General features: G+C 41.7%; 1 long non-coding RNA gene across 3 annotated transcripts in view; it reads left to right on the forward strand.

The window, feature by feature from the left end:
- Positions 1 to 482: 482 nt before the first annotated feature.
- The window catches only part of LOC138266628 (uncharacterized), a 137,451-nt gene continuing 119,536 nt past the window's right edge, over positions 483 to 18,397 (forward strand). Inside the window, exon 1 of one of the 3 annotated variants that reach the window (XR_011199583.1) lies at positions 483 to 620. This is a non-coding gene — a long non-coding RNA (uncharacterized lncRNA). Of the gene's footprint in view, positions 778 to 18,397 lie in introns of all 3 variants that reach the window. The other 2 variants (XR_011199585.1, XR_011199584.1) reach the window with 2 other exon arrangements.

The following is an 18,397-nucleotide window of genomic DNA, read 5'->3' on the forward strand; positions in this document are numbered from 1 at the left end:
CTGTCTGGCCTCGAAGAACCATTCAAAATGCACAGGTCTTTATATTTTCCTGCATTTTTTAAGATTGTCTCCAATTTAAGTTTGTGGCAACTGTTCTTTCTTTCATGTGATGTACTCCACCACTCCGAAGCCAGAACGTTTTACCACTTTGTCGCTTTACATTACGTTTTGGCACAGCCAATTTTCATGTATATATATATATATATCGCACTAGACTCTACCGGCAGGCAGGAACAGAGCCCCTAACTCGTGCAATGTGCGTGGTGTTATGTGGACGTTTGTCCGCAATTACTAAGTTTGTATTTAACTCCTCAGTCGAGAGGTGTGGGGAGCAGTGACAGTTAATGTTTACTTCCTCAACCTTTCGGATCCAAAAAGTCAGCATTTTGGTGTTCTGGTGCCACATGTGCAACTGCCGGTTTAGATTACATTTTACGATGATCCTGAGGAGGGATAGCCGGGCCCTTTCTTTATGTGGTTATTAAAAAACACAAAGCAGGCGCCACATGGTCGAGCTTTGGCGAACTCCGTGGCTGAAGGCTTTCATTTTGTGCAGCATTATATAACGACATGTCAGAGGTTCTTACCACACCTTGCCACTGAAGAAAACTGAGAGAATGGTGAGAAAAGACGAGGACAAATAAAGCATGAAAACGAAAACTGATTTGTGCAATGTGCCCTAATAATACCGTTTCGCCTTCAAGTATGAATCAGACAGGACTGCTGACTTGCCTCTCGCGGTGACCCCAACCAGACGCGCAAGCAACGACAAGTAAGGTGATGTGTGCTGGGCGGCGACGGGGCCCCAATTACACCCACTTACGTTATTGCATTTCATCCAGAGGTTACAGTGTGTAAAAACAAGCATTGGCTATGCCAATAGGTCTCGCATTTGTGAGAGTTAGAGCTACTGGTGTTGTAAATTACAATGTCTTTTATTTACGTTTTTGGTTTGGAGTGTAGTGGAATTTTGTGTTGTGTAGTGGAATTATGCGTTTTGTTTTGGAATTGTTAGTTGTGGAGTTGTGTGTTGTGTGTAGTTGATTTGTGTAATGGTATTATGTGGCTAGATAGGGTGAGATCTACAGAGAATAGATAGGAAAAGAGATAGTGATAGTTTGTGTATGAATTGGTGAATGATTGTAAGATGTAGTAATAGAACGTGTGTGTGGAAGAGTGAAAAAAGGGTAGGGTATGCAACGTATAAAGTAATAGTGTTTGTGTATGTGCAACTTTAAGAAGAGGAGTATAGTGTGTGTTTTAATGATGTTAAGTTTGAAAATATATAGGAATGAAAGTGTGTTTGAAATTTTGATTTACATTTTTTGAGAGAGGTGGGAACAGAGTGTGAGAGCGTGAGAGAGTATGAGAGAGAGAGACTGGTTTTGTTAATTAAATTGTATTAACTTATAAAGTTAGTGTGTTTGTGCAACTTTTTGCTACTTGTTTTCAACTATGAGAGAAAAAGTATGAAATGGTGTGTGTATGTTGTTGAGGGTGAGATAGTAAGCAATATATTTTTAGAGTGAGAGTTTTTCAATGACAAAGCAAATAAATATTTGTGCTAAATTAATTAATACAAAGAGTACAGACAGGGAGGGCTGCTTCAGGGAGTGGAGAGAAGAGAGAGGAGAGGAGGCTACTGCATGTGGAGGAGGGGAGAGAGGGATGGGGGTTATTCTGCAAGGAGCAGAGAGCAATGTGGGGGTCCTGCAGAATGGATAGTGTAGCTGGGAGGGTAAGTGAAGAGACGGACGATTTCAAATAGCGGGGGTGGGGAGGGGAGCTGCTGCTGTGGGAGACATGGCTGTCATGGGAAGCAGAGACACTGACTTATGCAAATCAGAGAAGCTCTGAGCGAAATCCATCAATATTTCAACCACAGCTGTAAAAATGGAATCACCATGTGTACTTAATGTTTGTCTGCCTACTATTAAAAGCGAAAGGAAGCCAATTGTAATATGCAGCTTCCCATGGAACAATAAAACATATTTATAATACTAAAACTTCTCTTAAAACAACGAAACTACAAGCCTGCCGGTAACTCTTACGCATGTGTCCTTTTACTCAGAAAAGGGATTCCCATGTATCAAGCTGATATGGTGAGCTGTACAATACAGTTAGCCGTGTTCCCTTTTAGTAAACTGTCCGCATACAAAGGAAGGTTATCTATCTACAGCTGCGGTTAAAGTACTGACGGATTCTGCACAAAGCTTTTATGTTTTCCATACTGACTTATTTTAATGTTCCTAAACAGTGGGCAGAAGTAACTAACTATATCCCGAACTATCAGCCCTGCAAAAAATAATGACTTTTACATCACAAACTGAACATCAATATTATTTACTTTTAGTAAATGTTATATTTGCTTTGGCATTAAAATGTGCTTACCGAGTTAATAAGCAAAGTGACTGATTTAGTCTCAACAGTACCAGTCCTTTGTTTTTACAACACGTTCACAGTAATGATTATTGGTTGCTTTACATTACGTTTAGCTGCGTTGCACTGTTAGTTGTCTGCAGCTAAAATGTATTAGAATAAATACACATTGGGTAGATGCTTGCGAAGGTCAAAGAACATTTACAATGGCAACCATATGGAGTTAACAAAAGTTAAGACGATCTGCATCTTGCTTTTCATTGTTTCCCAATTAAATTACATTAATTAGTGGACCATATGCCAAAGCAGACGAACAACCAGACACACCCTTTGATTGTTCCGTCTCTTTTCAGGAGGGGGTCGTCTCCATCCTAAAGCACCCTGCTCTGAATGGCAAAGAGGTGCGAACAATTTACTTTAAAGTAAGGTGAGAATAAATCCCAACACATTTTCCTGCCTCATAAACCTAATGCTGAGCGTGTTAAAAATAGAAAGAGCTAGAATGGATGGGTCAAATGTAAATTATTTTCAAATAGGGAACCGTATTTAAAAAAAAAAACTGAAATATGTCATTATCAAATTCCACAATATAATGGGCTAGAGTCTATCTTATGGGCAAAGATGTTTTCTGAAGGACTAGTGGGGTTGGCACGTAGTAAGTTCCGCTGTACATCTAAAAAATGAAACCAGAATAATTGGCCCTAAACTAACAGAGTTTCAGCCTTTTAGACACAAAAACGTAGTATCTACTCCTTTTGCTAACCCAACGTGTAACAAAATGTAAACACTAAAATGTGAAACCGTTTATTAAATGGAAGAGATATCACGTTCCTACCCCTGAAAGGCAGGAAGGGCTGGGACACTGTCAGTAAATCGCAAGTCACTGCCACACTGAACCTTTGGTACAGATCACTTGCTATGTCCCAACTCCATCAGCCATTCACAAACACCTTGCTTGTTTCTTCATGGACTCTCCAGCAAGATTTTTCACATTTAGTCAGTTATAAAATGTCTTTCTTGTGAAAGAGCACTTCCCTATTTAATAAGTAAGGTGATGCAGGCTCTTCCTCAAGGGCAGTACTTGGGCACAGTTATTCAAAGCACATTTTGGGTGAAGAGGAATGAAAGATGACAGAGGAGAGTGAACCCCTGAGCCTCTGCTTGCATTTAACTTTGTTCAGTGGTCTGTCACCAGAGTCAAAGCAAGCATTTTATGTATACTGCTGAAAAAACCTTCAAAACCTGATGACTTCCTTTTAAAGCACAAGGAAAAAATTAGCAATAGATCTGTTGCAGACAGTGCACAGTCACCACGTTAAATGCCCAGTGGAACTGCCTTTGTAATACATGATTTTTTCACTGAGATATTTGTTAAATGTTCTTTTAAAGCTCCTACTTGTCATTCGTTTTCCCAAAATGAATTGGTGGGGTTTCTGTCCCCAAGCACTTCTGCATAATTCATATCAAGTTGTTTACAAACGGTGTCTCCCTGGAAAGTGAACCCACGTGCTACAAACTTGCTAACGGTGCCTTTTAGCGCGGACTACACACACCAGCACCACTCTGTTAAATTCTATGTTTGCTCCCATTTAGTAGGGACAGGATGACATTTTATTGGCCGAAAACAAAACAGAAAGATGTTCGCCAAATTACCGATTTATCCTTGAAACACCGCTGCTTTTAATGATATGCATTTATTTACATTTGTTGCAGGCAAACTGTTTTGTTATAAAAACAAATCAACTTGAGATACAATATAATTAGAGAAGTAGCTAAAAAGAACAAAATATTCTGCAATTATTTAGTTGCCCTTTCAACTTCTGGTATATACATATAAAATATAACGCACACATCTTAAACAAGCATTTGCAATGCAATGGGTCTCGCGTTTACTAGAGTTAAAGCTATTGGCGTTGTAAACTCCTAGCTGGACTTTTCTTGCCACATATACTAAAAAGTAAAACAGTTTCACATAAGCGAGCCTACGGCCGCCATTAGTGCAAAGCAAACACACAAAAGGAAACAGAAGTTCCCTCGCAGTAAAATATATCGTCAAAAGTGCAATTATCCATGTAACCGGCAAAAGTGCAATTACCTATGTAACTGGAAAAAGCGCAAAAATCTATGTAACAGGGTCGATGTCATGCAAATTGCTCTACTACTGCCCAGTGAGATTGCGCTGCGTATGAAATAAAGAGAAAAAATAGTGTAGAAACTGTACGGAAAATATGGAGCCTCGTATGTTTTCAGTAGTTGACCAGGGCGCTCGAGGCAAGCTAAGCAAAGGAAAAGGCATGATGTATGCATGTCTTTCACTAATTAATGCACATGCATACGTCAAAAGGCAGTGTAGACAATTTTTGAATGGGTTTCCTTTAATAGTAAACCCGTTCCAGGACTGCCAGCTACGCATGGGCATTTGCTCACATGCCACTGGCAACAAGCTCTGGCAAAACAAATAGGTTGGTCTTTCAAAGCTGAGACATATTGGATTTTCCAACACTTGTTTTGTAATTGCATGAACTCCGTGTCTACCGAGCCCTAAAAATTTAACTTTTCTTTCTCTTAAACATTAACTAATCACTAACCATGTGTAATATTTTGTTTTAATGTAAACTCCCACACTTAAACTAATAAATCTCTTCCCTTTCTCACCAGATTGTTTAAATTACGCATTAAGGGGGGATAACTTCGGAGGCAGGCATAGGGCCATTTTCCTGAGCCCAATTGAGAAGGAGCACTGTCCTTCCTACACTAGAGTGTTGATGCGCTTTGACATTCACGGCCATCCGGTAATATAAAGTGCACAAAAACAGCTAAGGTCATTGTTAAGAATATATAACAGACTGCAAACAGTCTGTTGTGCAAAGGCACCCCTCAAAGGTACATAGCAAGGGAAAATTGTTACCAGGGTATTATAACACTGAACATGTTCGTCAGGAAAGAAATTCACACATGCGCTAATGTTCCCAGCAGAGTGATTTGGAAAATAATGTTATTTATAGAAGCCAGCCAGCACTTCTAGAACCGAGCAGACGCTGCACCGTGGTCTGCTGTCTTCATTCTACTAATCTATGCACTGCACTCGTAGTGTTGTCTGTATGTTTTTGTGCCTGTTTAACATTTTTTACAGTGTATTTAGTTTCTGTAAATATATTGCAAGTTGAATTTTCGCTGTATTCAAATGCAGGCTTGTGGGATCATACTCATACAAACATCGCACATTCAGTCACTAATCAGCAGGGCTCACTTGAAGCAGCTCCATACAGAGCATAGCAGCTGGTCTTTTACCGCTGAAGGCAACGAGAAAATTAAAGCTCTCCATTACAAGCCAAACGTGGGAGCTAAAATAAAGAAGGGGGACTTGAAAAACCCCTCTCTGCTGTTGATTTTGTTTGCAGAAGGAGCTGGTGGGGAGGAGGGACTGACCAGGCACCGACAGTGTAAGACCAACAGGCAAATTCTAAAGAAAAAAAGTCCCCTAGAGAAGAGATAAACAGGACATGGCGTAATTATATAGTACTTGGTGCTGCTCCCAAAGAGCAAAAGGCAGGACAAAGAGGCAGAACTGACAACTAGCAAGCAAGAATTTTTGAAGGACACTGGAACCAACAAATGAAATTGCTTGAATTTGCTTGAACCCATATTATAAGTATACTAAAAGTATACAGCACGTCAAACGCTATGCTTGACCTAATAAAAAATAAGTGCATGGTGAAGTAATCATTAGGAAATTTATTATTTTATGTTATGATAGCTGAAGTGACAAATATGATCACTCCTGATGTCAGTCAGTTAAGGGTTCTTTATTCACTACATTTCTGTAGCATAAAAGCACAAATAAAACAGCACATCATTAATCATACTAGGCAAGGGGTACCCTTCCCCCAGCTAATAAAAGCTTAAGAATGACACAATTTCAGCTAAAAACATCATTTCACTAAAATAAAATAGCACACAATCGAATTTCAATTGCCATTCATGACATCAAACTTTCTAGCAGCTTATTGCAGCTTAAGTTAAAATCTATCATAGAAAGAGCACATTAGAGTAGCAGACCAAAAGCAGTGCAGTTATTGTGCTTGTAATGCAGTGCCATCCTATCACCTATCAGCATAGGGTACACCTCCTTAGTTTTAGAATCTGTCATATAAAAGAGTGACAGACCAAAGGACAATGCAGTTGCTGTAGAAACAGCAATGCTGGTCTACACTGTTGAAATTTGCAGACTTTAAAAAGTGGCAGAATATAATTTCCTCTAGGGCCCTCAGTGTGGTCATCAGTGATAAATATGCTCCTCTTGAAGGGTTTCAGGGCTGTGATTGACTGGTCAACCCCCCAAATATTGAGCCTAGCAGCATTCGGGGAGGCTCCCAGTCTCCTGAAATATCCAGCATGAATGGTATTAACTCTTGCCCAATCAAGCTCGTATCTTGGAACAGTGCAGGTTTAAGGAATATGCTGGGAGTTCCCAATTGGCTGGAATTAGTGGCACATTTTACCACATTATATGTCTGCTAGAAACCTGGGAGGTTAATCTAAGGTATATTGATGAGTACAGTATGTACCACATGCCGGCCTGCCCCTCAAAAGCTGGCAGGGCCAAGGGGGGATTAGTTATCTTATTGTAAATACCTTTCCCAGGGAAGTAATCAATATTGGCATATTTCCACTACTGTTGTGTGATAACGTTTTGAAGGCCTGGGATCTGTTAATTAACTACTATAATAATTGCTTTGGCTGGAATGCCTCACAGGTGGTGGCAGCTCTGGAGGCAGTTACCCAGCAGATATGTAACGATCAGTAAAAACCAGTGAAGATGCTTTGGGTTTGGGATTTTAATGGGCATCATTGCGCAAAGTTTACAAAACCAGTCTGTGGTCTGGCAAGTAATAAAGAGGAAACCCTGGTGCACTTTTTACATGATGATTATGGCAGTGCCACAAAAAAAGTCTGGTGAAGCTTACCCCGGTGATGGTGAATGAGCTGATGGATTCAGCAGTTGGTCTTGCCCCTGTTATATTCTAAGTACGGACTCCTTAGGCACTCTAGTGGCTGATTTTGAGTCTGAATTTACAGGTTTCAGTGATCAAACTAATTTGTGTTGTAGGTTGAAGTTGGAGGGTGTGACCAAGTCCCATCCCAGTGTGGTGTTTAGGCTAACTGTAGGAAGGACAAATGTGATCACCATTAAGTGAGATAAGGTGGACAGGGTGAATTTCCTCTCTACTGTTCTCCATGATAAACAGGATGAGGTTGCTTTATGTCTGGATCCAGGAGCTGAGTCTTTGCAAATCATTGTGGCTTTTTCTGGCATTACAGCAAGTGTAAGGCAAGCTCTGACATGAGAAACCTGCCTCGTAAAGAACATTGTCGGGGTTGATTTGACTCATCCTGCACCAACTCCCTTGAAAAGTTACATTTGGGGTTACGCACTGAGCCGAGAGATAGAGCACTTATTAGAAAAGCACAGGCAGTATACAAAAAGACCCAGGAGGTGAGGATAAAGGAGATCAGGGAGAATGTGTGGGAGGCTTTCCAGACAGTTCATCCAAAAATGACAGCTCCACCTCTTAATTTAGGGAAGCTGCAGATCCCTCAACAGATGTACTTATTAAGGAATCAAAATGGGTGGAATAACTTTCTACTATCTATGCAAGCAAGTCAGGATCGCAGGATGAACTGACTCCCGTCCCAAGTTGAAAGTGGAATCCACCCCCACAGTCTTTGTTCTAGCAGAGGTTCTGAGGGCATTTGGGTAACGCTGTAGAGGAACTGCACCACTGCTGGATGGGGTTCCCGTTGATGTGTATTTAGACTGTCCGGCTTTGTGGGGATCCTTGATTATGGATGTTTCAAAGTCATAGTAAGGGGTGGTCCTCCTGCCACCTGGAAAATTTCAGTAATTGTCACAATTTATAAAAAAGGGGAGAAAACACAACCCAAGAATTATAGGCCTATATCGCTCCTGGATGCCACATCCAAGGTTATGGGACACATTTTGCTGCACAGATTGGAGGACTGGGCAAGTTAAAAAAACATTTTAGCAGACACTCAAAATGGCTTTAAGAAAGGGTTAGGTACTAATGACCAATGCTTGAACTTCAGCTTGCTAATAGGCAAGTAAGCTGTTGCCAAGAAGGGTTCCATCTTTTTGGCATTAATGGACTTGACGGTAGCATTCAACTGTGCCTCACAGTCTAAACTTTGGGTAATTATGTCTGAGATGGGTATAGAGGAGGGCATCATTAAATTCATAAGGCAGCTATACTCTGAGGCAAACACCTATGTAGGTTATGGAAGGAATGGTGAATGTATGGAAACATTTGATATAAAACTGGGAGTTAGGCAAGGTTGTGTGCTCGCCCCATCCTTTTCTCACTATATACTAACAGATTCGAATCTGCCCTTACATTGAGACCTAAAGACACTCCGTATCTGGAATCTCACCCCTTCCAATACTCCTCTATGCAGATGACACAGTTTTAGTGTGAGAACTGAGAGGGCGTTTCAAGGGCTAATTGAGGATTACATCATCTTCATGTGGGAGCTAGACCTACAGGTTAATGAAAGCAAACCCTTCACCATGACATGTGGAATGAGGTCCAAGAAAAGACCAGTGCACTACATTAATAAGATCAGTGTAGTTGAGGCTGTTTCTTTCTCCTATTTGGGGGGTCCGTTTTGAAAGCAAATATTCATGGAAACCGATGGTTTCAAACAGAATTGCTATGTTGTAAAAGACAATTTTGGGGCTGCAGAGTTTCTGTAAACAATTGAGCTCCAAGCCTGTGAGAGAGCTTCTGACCATCAATATATTGAAATCGGAGGTGATTGCAACATATGGAGGAAGCATCTGGGACATGGTTGATGCTCATGCCATACACACAGTGGAAAATGTTTTCAAAAACATTTTTAGCAGTCCCTCGCAGCTGCCTAAATGCTATTTGCCACAGTGAGTTGGGTGCTTCCTATATTGTGGAGAAAATAATACTCGCCCCACTTCTGCTCTGGCATTCCATGTGGTCAAAGGAGACTGCACTATTTAATCGACTTAGCGTTGAGGATTTCTTGAAATTGCATGCATCCCTTGGTATACCTTGGTTTGCTTATGTGAAATCGACTTTGGAGGAGATTGGGCTACCTGAATTAGTTCTCCACTCCAGATGTCTGTTTCTGTACCCAGATAGCAAGTCTATGACTGAAATCACTTTGAAAATGCAAGTCATTACTTTGAAATAGTATTACACTTACTATATGATAGGCTGCCACAAATTATATGGAGAGGCTTTAGTGTGTGCGTTTAAAATACATATTTGTAGTCATTCTCAAGCAGACTGTACTTACAACAAATCTTTTTTTTATGTATACGTTTCCATTGGGAGGATTATACATTCAAGAACTGAGCTGGTAACATCCTTACATTACCACTCAAATACAAAAAAATCTTTGTTTCCACAAAACCAGAAATGACTCCATTAATTAAAGCCAAATTCTGGTGCCTAAATGGCCTTTAGATTTACTGATTAGTCAATTGAACACATTTAATTTTTTTTCTGAAAGTAGGCATCCTGGTGAGAAGAATAGGGGTGGGCGATAACCTCCACTCCGCTGGCACAGCCAACGTAATTTTTGGCACTCCACAGTCCACTTGGAGCATGGAGTTTGACCAAAAACTCAGCCAGGCCTGCCAGTGGAGCGGAACGTGCACACTGCAGCCCACTCTGAGCTTGAGCCGTGTGGCTCATAACTGGGTTGCAGCGCACACTCTGGGCCGGCATGGAGCTGCTGCCTGCGACGGATCCAGGCCTCCCTCTGCCAGCAGCCCGGGAGCAGGGGAAACAGGGAGGCAGACAGCCAGGCTGCTGGGAACGTTGATGACCCCCTGGAGGACCCAGGTAAGTCCTCAGTTTTTTTTTTCTTTTGTGCACACTAGTCCACAAGAGGCCTGATATGGCAGCTTTTGCTGCCTATTACCCTGGCCTGAATTCAGGCCATGGCCAGAGGCAGTGAAAGCTACAGTTTCAGCCCTCTTGTGCACCTGCCTGCCCAGGCCTCTTGTGCACCCACCTGCCCCGTGTGCAGTGCACACGGGGCAGGATGGTGCACAAGAGGTGTGAAACAGCAGCTTTAGGCTGCCTACAGCCCTGTTCTGAATGAGCCTGATCTCTGAGATCGGGCACATTCAGGATTGCGTGCCACTAGGCCTGGGCAGGTGGCAGTGGCACTTCGCCACTCACGGACCTACGCCTCCACGGAATTCCACAGAGTTTTAAGTCAACTCAATGGAATTCCATGGAGTGGAACTCCGTGAGCTCCTCCCACGCCTAAGGAAGATGTGTTTCTCCTTTCGCTGTCTGAAACTCCCTTGGCTTCACAGCACAGATAGAGGAGGGTTAGCCAACAAATTAACAGGAAAGACAAGCCAAAAGTCTTGCTAGTCCCTAAGATCCCACACACAGACCAAGATTAAAAAATGTTTGGCCTGTTAATCAAACAACAAACATCATGCAAATATTCAAAATGTGTATTTCTTTAACATGCAGAAACTTTTCATCTTAGTACAAAAAATTATATAACTGCATTGAGAGGCATTTAGTAAAAGAGATAGTAATAATTTTTTAACATCAACTTTAAAGCACACCTTCCTTGACGCCAATGCCTCAAGAGAACCAAGAGGCACTTTAGTAGTCATGTGTGCCCTATATGTGCCCTTGAATCTTCTTATGCATGGAGCAACATTATAGTCTATTAAATCAAACACAAGAGTTTTTTCGTACATCACACATCCTGAACTCACACATTTGAAGATTCTCTCATATCTAATAGTGAAGAAAAGGAGGCTTGGTGAAATAAAATATTTGCCTACAATCACACAGTTTGGTCAAGCGGAAAAGTCAAGATTCATCCCAGGTTTTCTGGTTTGACACTGCAGTTGAGCCACTAGATTGATATCTCTTTTTCTCTCCTTTTTATTTACATTAGAAGTGACTATTTTGCTGTTATTAAGTTTTTTGTGTCTGAGGTAAGAGTGTGGTGGTAGGTAGAAGCCACGTGAAAGCTTGACTTGCTTTGGGATCAATGGTGCAAGAGCACCCTGAGATGAGCCGGAGCTTTATCCCTGCCTGTAGATACCATTCTATATTTTCGACGCCTGTACCCACCAAGCCACACTTCTGATATGGTCCTTCTTTTTTGTTGTTTCCTCTATTTGGAATGAGGCAGACAGCCAGGTTGCTGGGAACGTTGAGGACAGGCTTGGCCTGTGCAAAATAAAGGACCATTCCATGTTTAGCAAGGCTCTGATATTTGGTGAACGAGGTTACCAATGCAAAAACATTGCATATGAAAACAATGCTTTGTGCACCACTTGTTACAGCGTTACAATGTCAAAATTGGGTTCATGTTGTTTGCCTGGCGTCTCTTTTGTGCTCCATTCAAGGTTGTGCCTTTCTCTCCCTAAGCCTGGCTAATTGCTCCAATAAATATATACATTTAGGAATAAACAATATAGGAAATATGGTCATTCTTCTCAAAGAAATGTGTATCAAATTTTGCATTTCATTACGCCCACTATCCCCACAGGATTTAAAAACAAGATTGATATTTTAATGGATTTGACACATTATCTGCTGGAGGATTCAGAGCACAATTGAAAGTATGTGATTTTATATTTTTTAACACATTTTCTTAAGAGGCACAATTTCTGTCGTAGTGACCTCCTTGTGTGACCCTGATCTCATCAGCCACACATTCTATGTGTTCTGTAGCTTGAAGGAGTATTTGCACACTTCACATGCTAGAACACCATTCATTGAAAAGTTATTTTAAGGCAACTACATTTTTTGACTGTCCTTTAGGCATGTGGCTTTCTGCATGGATGTAGCTCACTCATTTCATAAGAGAACTGCTCTAAGAGGGGTGCTAACAACAAATATTTTTTTTTTTATTTAGAGTAACACACACCCCTGCCAGAGCAATTATCAGGCACTAATATTGTCAGGTGATTGTCACTCACTTTTTCAATCTCAGGATGAATGAAAACTTCATTAGGGATAAAACTCACGACCTGTCAGCCACAGGTGCGGAAATCTGTATGTTAACACACTAAGTTCTATAGTCTGAAACCTGTACATGTGCACAGCCTCAAACATGCATATGATGCAGTGTCTCAAAGAAGAGAAAGCATCTTTCCTTTCTGAAGAAAGAATTACAAATATTTCTTGAGCTCACTATCATCTCATAGAAGAAACTGGCATAAGGTTGTCTTGAAATAGCTCTGCAAAATTTGATTTTAAAGTGCTTTGTATTTGAAGTCCATAAAAACTGCTTAAAACAGTTTTTAAGCAGCGGGTGCACTGGCCAAGAGGGTTGAGAAACCTACCAAGACAGCCAAACATGGACTATGGATGTTTCACTATTTTCAAAAGTTCTGGCACTGTCACTTCTGAAAGCAAGACAGTTGCACTTACCGGTGTTAGGCACTCATAAACATACTGTATCAAATGGAGATACTTTATGGGTTTGAGTTATTGAAATTATTAAGGTAAGGATGATTGTGACATTTGCATCTGTATTGTCCAGGCTGAGTATTATTTGCCATCGAGTTTTCTGTGCTGATGGCATGTTATAAGGTAATGGGCTTTTGGGCAGCATTCATTTTCATTCAGTACAGGGGAGCATATAACACACCCCTACAGTGAGTGGCAGTGGGACCACCGAAGAATGTGTTTGGAGAGTTAGTTAATTCTGTCTTTTCAATAGCTAAGTAGTGAACTTTGTAAACTACATATAATCCAACTTAATTACTTAAGCTATGGGGTTTGGCACATTTTTTATGTTTTCATAGATCTTGTTTTATTGTTTTAAATTTTTTAGAGTACCTGGGCATAATGGTTAAAGAGTCATTGGTGTTTTCCGACATCTTGTATGTTTTCTGTAAGTTAAAATGTATCTTGGGCTATGGATAGCTTTTTTGGACTTTATCTAATTGAAGGCTCAAAGTAGGGTTTTGTGATTTTTTTTTAGATCGTGGTACACAAGGGACCCTGTTTCTCAGGTTTATTGGAACTATTATTTCAAAACAATTTATAGGTCATTAGACCCTGGAAAAATAGTATGTATGAAAACTCCATGGTGTAAATAATATTAGCGTCGGGTATTGGGTGTGCGTTTGCATCCGATTATGTTCTCGGTGATAACTAATGTGGAATAAAAAATTTTTTCAACCCTTCTGCCTACTTATTGCCGTTTTCCATTGGCAGTTTCCACCAGCTAAAATACTGTAGAAACTGCCTGAACAAAAGCAGGGGTGCAAGCCCAATTTGTGCTGAGCTCCTAACAGAAGCAAGGACTAAAGTGGCTCATACATATTACATGAACCCATGTCAGCATCTAATCAGGGTATACATGACCTTGTTACCGGTGCTTCAGCACCATTTTTTGACTCGTGTAGCTTGTAAATGTGTTACCTATTTGAAATACTGAACAGATAATGTAGAATCAAACTGTCATACAGTGAGATGTTTCACTAATAAAAATAGTATATTTTTTATTTTACATGTGACAAAAATATAACGATTATTACCATCACAATTTTCTATAGCTCTATTATCGAAGTTCCCCTCCTCCCCCTTGAGCAGAGATTTCATGAAGACTAAGGGTGACTGATTGCTTCACAAGTGTCTCACGAAATCAATGCATCTCTACTTACTAACAAGCATTTGTAATGCAAAAGGTCTCGCATTTGTGAGAGTTACAATTATTGGCGCTGTAAATTACAATGTCTTTTATTTATGGAAATTTGTGATTTGTATTTTAATTGTTACTTGTGGAATTGTGGAAATGTGCAGTGCGGAATTGTGTGGTCCAGAGAGTATTTCTGTTGTGGAATTATGTGGCGTAGTGAATATATATGGGTGAGCGCTGCATAGAATAGATTAAAAGGGCGATACAGAGGGATGGGTAGTTTGTTTGAGAACTGGTTCAAAATTCCCTCACACAGAAGGTACAATGCAAGCTTCCCTCACAGGGAAGGTACAATGCAAGCTTCCCTCACAGGGAAGGTACAATGCAAACTTTCCTCACAGAAAAGGTACATTGCAAGCTTCCCTCACACACAGCAGATACAGCATAGCAGCAGTGCTAGCTTCCCTCACAAACAGCACAGATACAGCACAGCAGCAGTGCAAGCATCTCTCACACACAGCCAATACAGCACAGGCAGAAGCAGTGCAAGCTCCCCTTACACATAGCAGATACAGCACATCAGCAGGGTAGCGTCCCTCTATGAGAATGTACAATGCAAGCTTCCCTTACACAGGGAACAGATACAGGACAGGCAGCAGTGCAAGGTTCTCCCACACACAGCAGATATGACACAGCAGCAGTGCAAGCTTCCCTCACATGGAAGGTACAATGCAAGCTTCTCTCACACTGAGGGTACAATGAAAGCTTCCCTCACAGTGAAAGTACGGTGCAAAGGTTCCCTCACAGAGAAGGTACAATCCAAGCTTCTCTCACAGAGAAGGTACAATGTAAGCTTCCCTCACACAAAAGGTACAATGCAAGCTTCCATCACTGAGAAGGTACAATCCAATCTTCACTCACACAAAAGGTACAATGCAAGCTTCCATCACTGAGAAGGTACAATGAAGCTTCCCTCACAGAGAATATACAATGCAAGCTTCCCTCACATGTACCAGCTATTAAAAAAATAAAAATTGTGAGGGACTCAACACTGTGTGTGTGCTGCGGGGCTAGGGATGAGAGTTAGCAGATGCATTACCCACACTGCCATGAGGCCGCAGCGTTATGACACTGTGGCTCTCTCAGTCAATCCTTCTCATGCAAAGTATCCACTATAGCTTTATTATTCTTATTGGTAATATGCTTGTGCAGCACATTAAGGACAGCATGCTTGTGACTTTGTTGCTTTGTAATTATATTGCAAATGTTTCATTCTGTTGAGATGGTTAGATATATATGTGCAAAATGTTGCATATGTGTGATTGTGTATGCAGTTTGTTTCTATTATAAATCATTTTTAGGTTGAGCATAGCAGCACGCAAGCACTGCTTTTCTGACATGTTGGTATGGATCTGGGCTTTTAACCATGCCCACCGCATGCCCATCACTATCACTCATTCATGGGCTTGCCTTTCAAAAATCCTTTCTTTTCGTTGGTAAATGCTTTACATTTGTCCCTCCTTAGGGGTGGTTTTGTTACCGCCTTGGCCATCGCCCCTGTTACATGGCTGATTGCACTTTTGCCAATAACTTTGACTGCGAGCAAACTTCTTTTTCCTTTTGTGTCTTCTTTGAATCGGCTAGTTTAATTACCTTGCCGATCAATCGTGTTTCCATATGTTTTGTTGTGACCACTCCCGTCTCACCTAGTTCAAGCACTATTTAGTAAAGGGTCACCTAACAGCTCAAGTTCCTCACACAGAAAAAAAACACACTCCCTCTGCTGCAGCTACTAACACAAACAGTGTTTACTTAACAGATGTGAGAACATCTGCAGATGTCACTCACTCAGTAACGTGAATAAAATATACATGTTGACACAGAAGACAAACCTGAAGTGCTTGCTGTGCAACCCTTGCTTTAAACAAGATCAAGTTTAGGCGTGCACCACTCTTGTTTTGTGCTTGATGCTAACTGAACATTTACAAGTGTGCCTGAAAGAAGACCCCCTCCACTGGTCCTAACGTGGTTTGTGCTAATGACACTGCAGCCCAAACAGACCAGGTTCAAGCAGGTAAACATGCACATCCCGCCTAGTTTCAAACTTCAGGCGCTTCCCTCTCTCTCTTTTTTTTAACCTAAGAGGGAGTTGCACTCTGGGACTTGTAGTTTCACTTTTCCCATTGTAACTATATGCTCCAGCATCAGGCATGCAAAGCGCTGTTTGTTAAACTGCCAGACTGACTGTAGGTAGGTAGTGACGTAAGAATACTTAAGGAGGTCCCCCTGCAATGTACCTTCAAGGGGCCTGCCACCCGTGCACACTATACTGTGCTGAGGGGGGCCCTGTAGTTTCCCCCCCCCCCCCCACCTGGCACCGTGGGGGCAACGGGGTCCTTTGTTACACTACACACTGTATCTCTTTTTCATAGTTGTCAAATTGACCTGTTTCCCGCGTGACATTTTCAGCACTCCTTGTCTTTTAGCCAACATTAGTCTGAATGCTGGGACTTGTAAACACACAAGTGTGATGGATCCGAACATAGAAACTGTATTTGGCATAAAAACAAGATTGGTAAATGCATCAGTAGTGACCATGGGGGCAACTTGATGCAGTGTCTGTTAAGGGTTAGTGATTACCTGAAGCAGTCACTTAAGCAGACAAGAGGGCTTTTATTTGGAGAGACAGAGTTGCGGTTTGTGCCTGAAACATAGGAATGCTTGGTGACCCCTTTGTCCATGTCATCCTAGGACCCGCAGACCCCTTAAGTTTCCCAGGTAGCTCAGCAAGTCCAGATTTTGAATCTGCATTCTAGTATTTGCAGTCCTGCTGAACCCAGTTTAAAACTAGGATTGCTAGTCCTAGAATGGAAAGAAAAGTCCTCAGCTAATTGTGTGACTCGTTCATGGGCCTCGGAGAGCTTTTGAACTGCACAAAGATTGTGGGGCTCTGTTTGAAATATCCTTGGCTGTAGGAGAGCCCCTACCCCAGCCCCACCCACTTTACATAGCCGCCATTTCTCAGTATGACATTTCCCATTAAAGCATTTCCACATACTGAATCTTGAGTGGGGGATTTCTGGCCACCCCGCGGTCCCCTCGTTTATGGCATACACCAGCTCTCTATTCCAAAATAACTCTAGGTCTTACCCACACTCTGCAACCAGTACTGGGCATTCCGTTGCAATTGTTTCCCATTGAAATGTGTAAGAACCACAAGTCGCAGAATGCACTAGCTTCATGACTGAAAACCCGCAGCTAGAAGCATGGCGCCTGACAACCCTGCGATATCTGTGTTCTTCCAACATATCACCAAGGGAACATTTTCCAGTCCTCAGCTTTTCACCTGCAAGTCATTGCTATAGGGAGTGCTAGTCTATTTTGATGGACACAAACCAAGACTACAATTCCCTGAACGCATTAGTCTGACGCACAAAACATCCCAGACTGGACACTCTGTCCATAATGACATGGAGTGCCTATGCCCCCCTAACTGTGATCCTTTCTGCCTGCACATTCTGCTCTCCAGCATCTGGATGCGGTTTAAATAAGTTAATTTGGACAGTACACAATGAACGCCAGCTGGCTCATGCCAAATTAGGTACTTTTACAGAAAATAGGACAAGTGTGGGGCTACAAGCACCAAGATGAAAAGAAAAAGAACTTGCTTGGTGAGTTAGTGACACCCGGTATGGGATAAGTGTTGAACTTGGCATACATTCACAACACCAGTAGCAGAATGCAAAGCAGTGTGAGCTAAACAGACAGGCTTACATGTGACAGGGAGCTTCTTGAAAGCCATGCCATCTGGTTGGATTGGGGTTTGCCTCTGCTGTAGGGTGGTCAGGCATCCCGGATTTGCCTGGACCGCCCCTGTTTTTGATTGTCACCGGAACGTCACTTTTCGTGATGCTGCGCTGGCGCTAACCATTGCTCCGTATTTACAAGGAAGTGTAACACCACTTTTTATGGCATTATGCCTCCTTGTAAATATGGGCCCCTCAGTTGCAGTTTTCTGCATCAAAGGGGCTTGCAATGGGTGTTGCTGTGAGATTTCCACTGCAACACCCATTGCTTTTGACACTGCCCCATATTTATGAGAAATCATAAATCTGTGGCAGCACCAAAAACTAACGCCACCCCAGGGGTGGCATTAGCATGGTGCAACCAGGAGAAATACTTGTATCCCTCCTTGTTTTTAGGGTTGAGCGCTCAAGCACTCTAGCCTGTTGTAATCTCTCTGTGGGCGTTTAACCACACCCACTTGTGCTATTCATTCTTTGTTGTGCTTTTCTTAAATGCTTCATTTTTAGGGTTAGGCCTGCGTTGC

Source organism: Pleurodeles waltl, chromosome 11 (assembly GCF_031143425.1).
Source record: "Pleurodeles waltl isolate 20211129_DDA chromosome 11, aPleWal1.hap1.20221129, whole genome shotgun sequence".
Taxonomy (NCBI): domain Eukaryota; kingdom Metazoa; phylum Chordata; class Amphibia; order Caudata; family Salamandridae; genus Pleurodeles; species Pleurodeles waltl.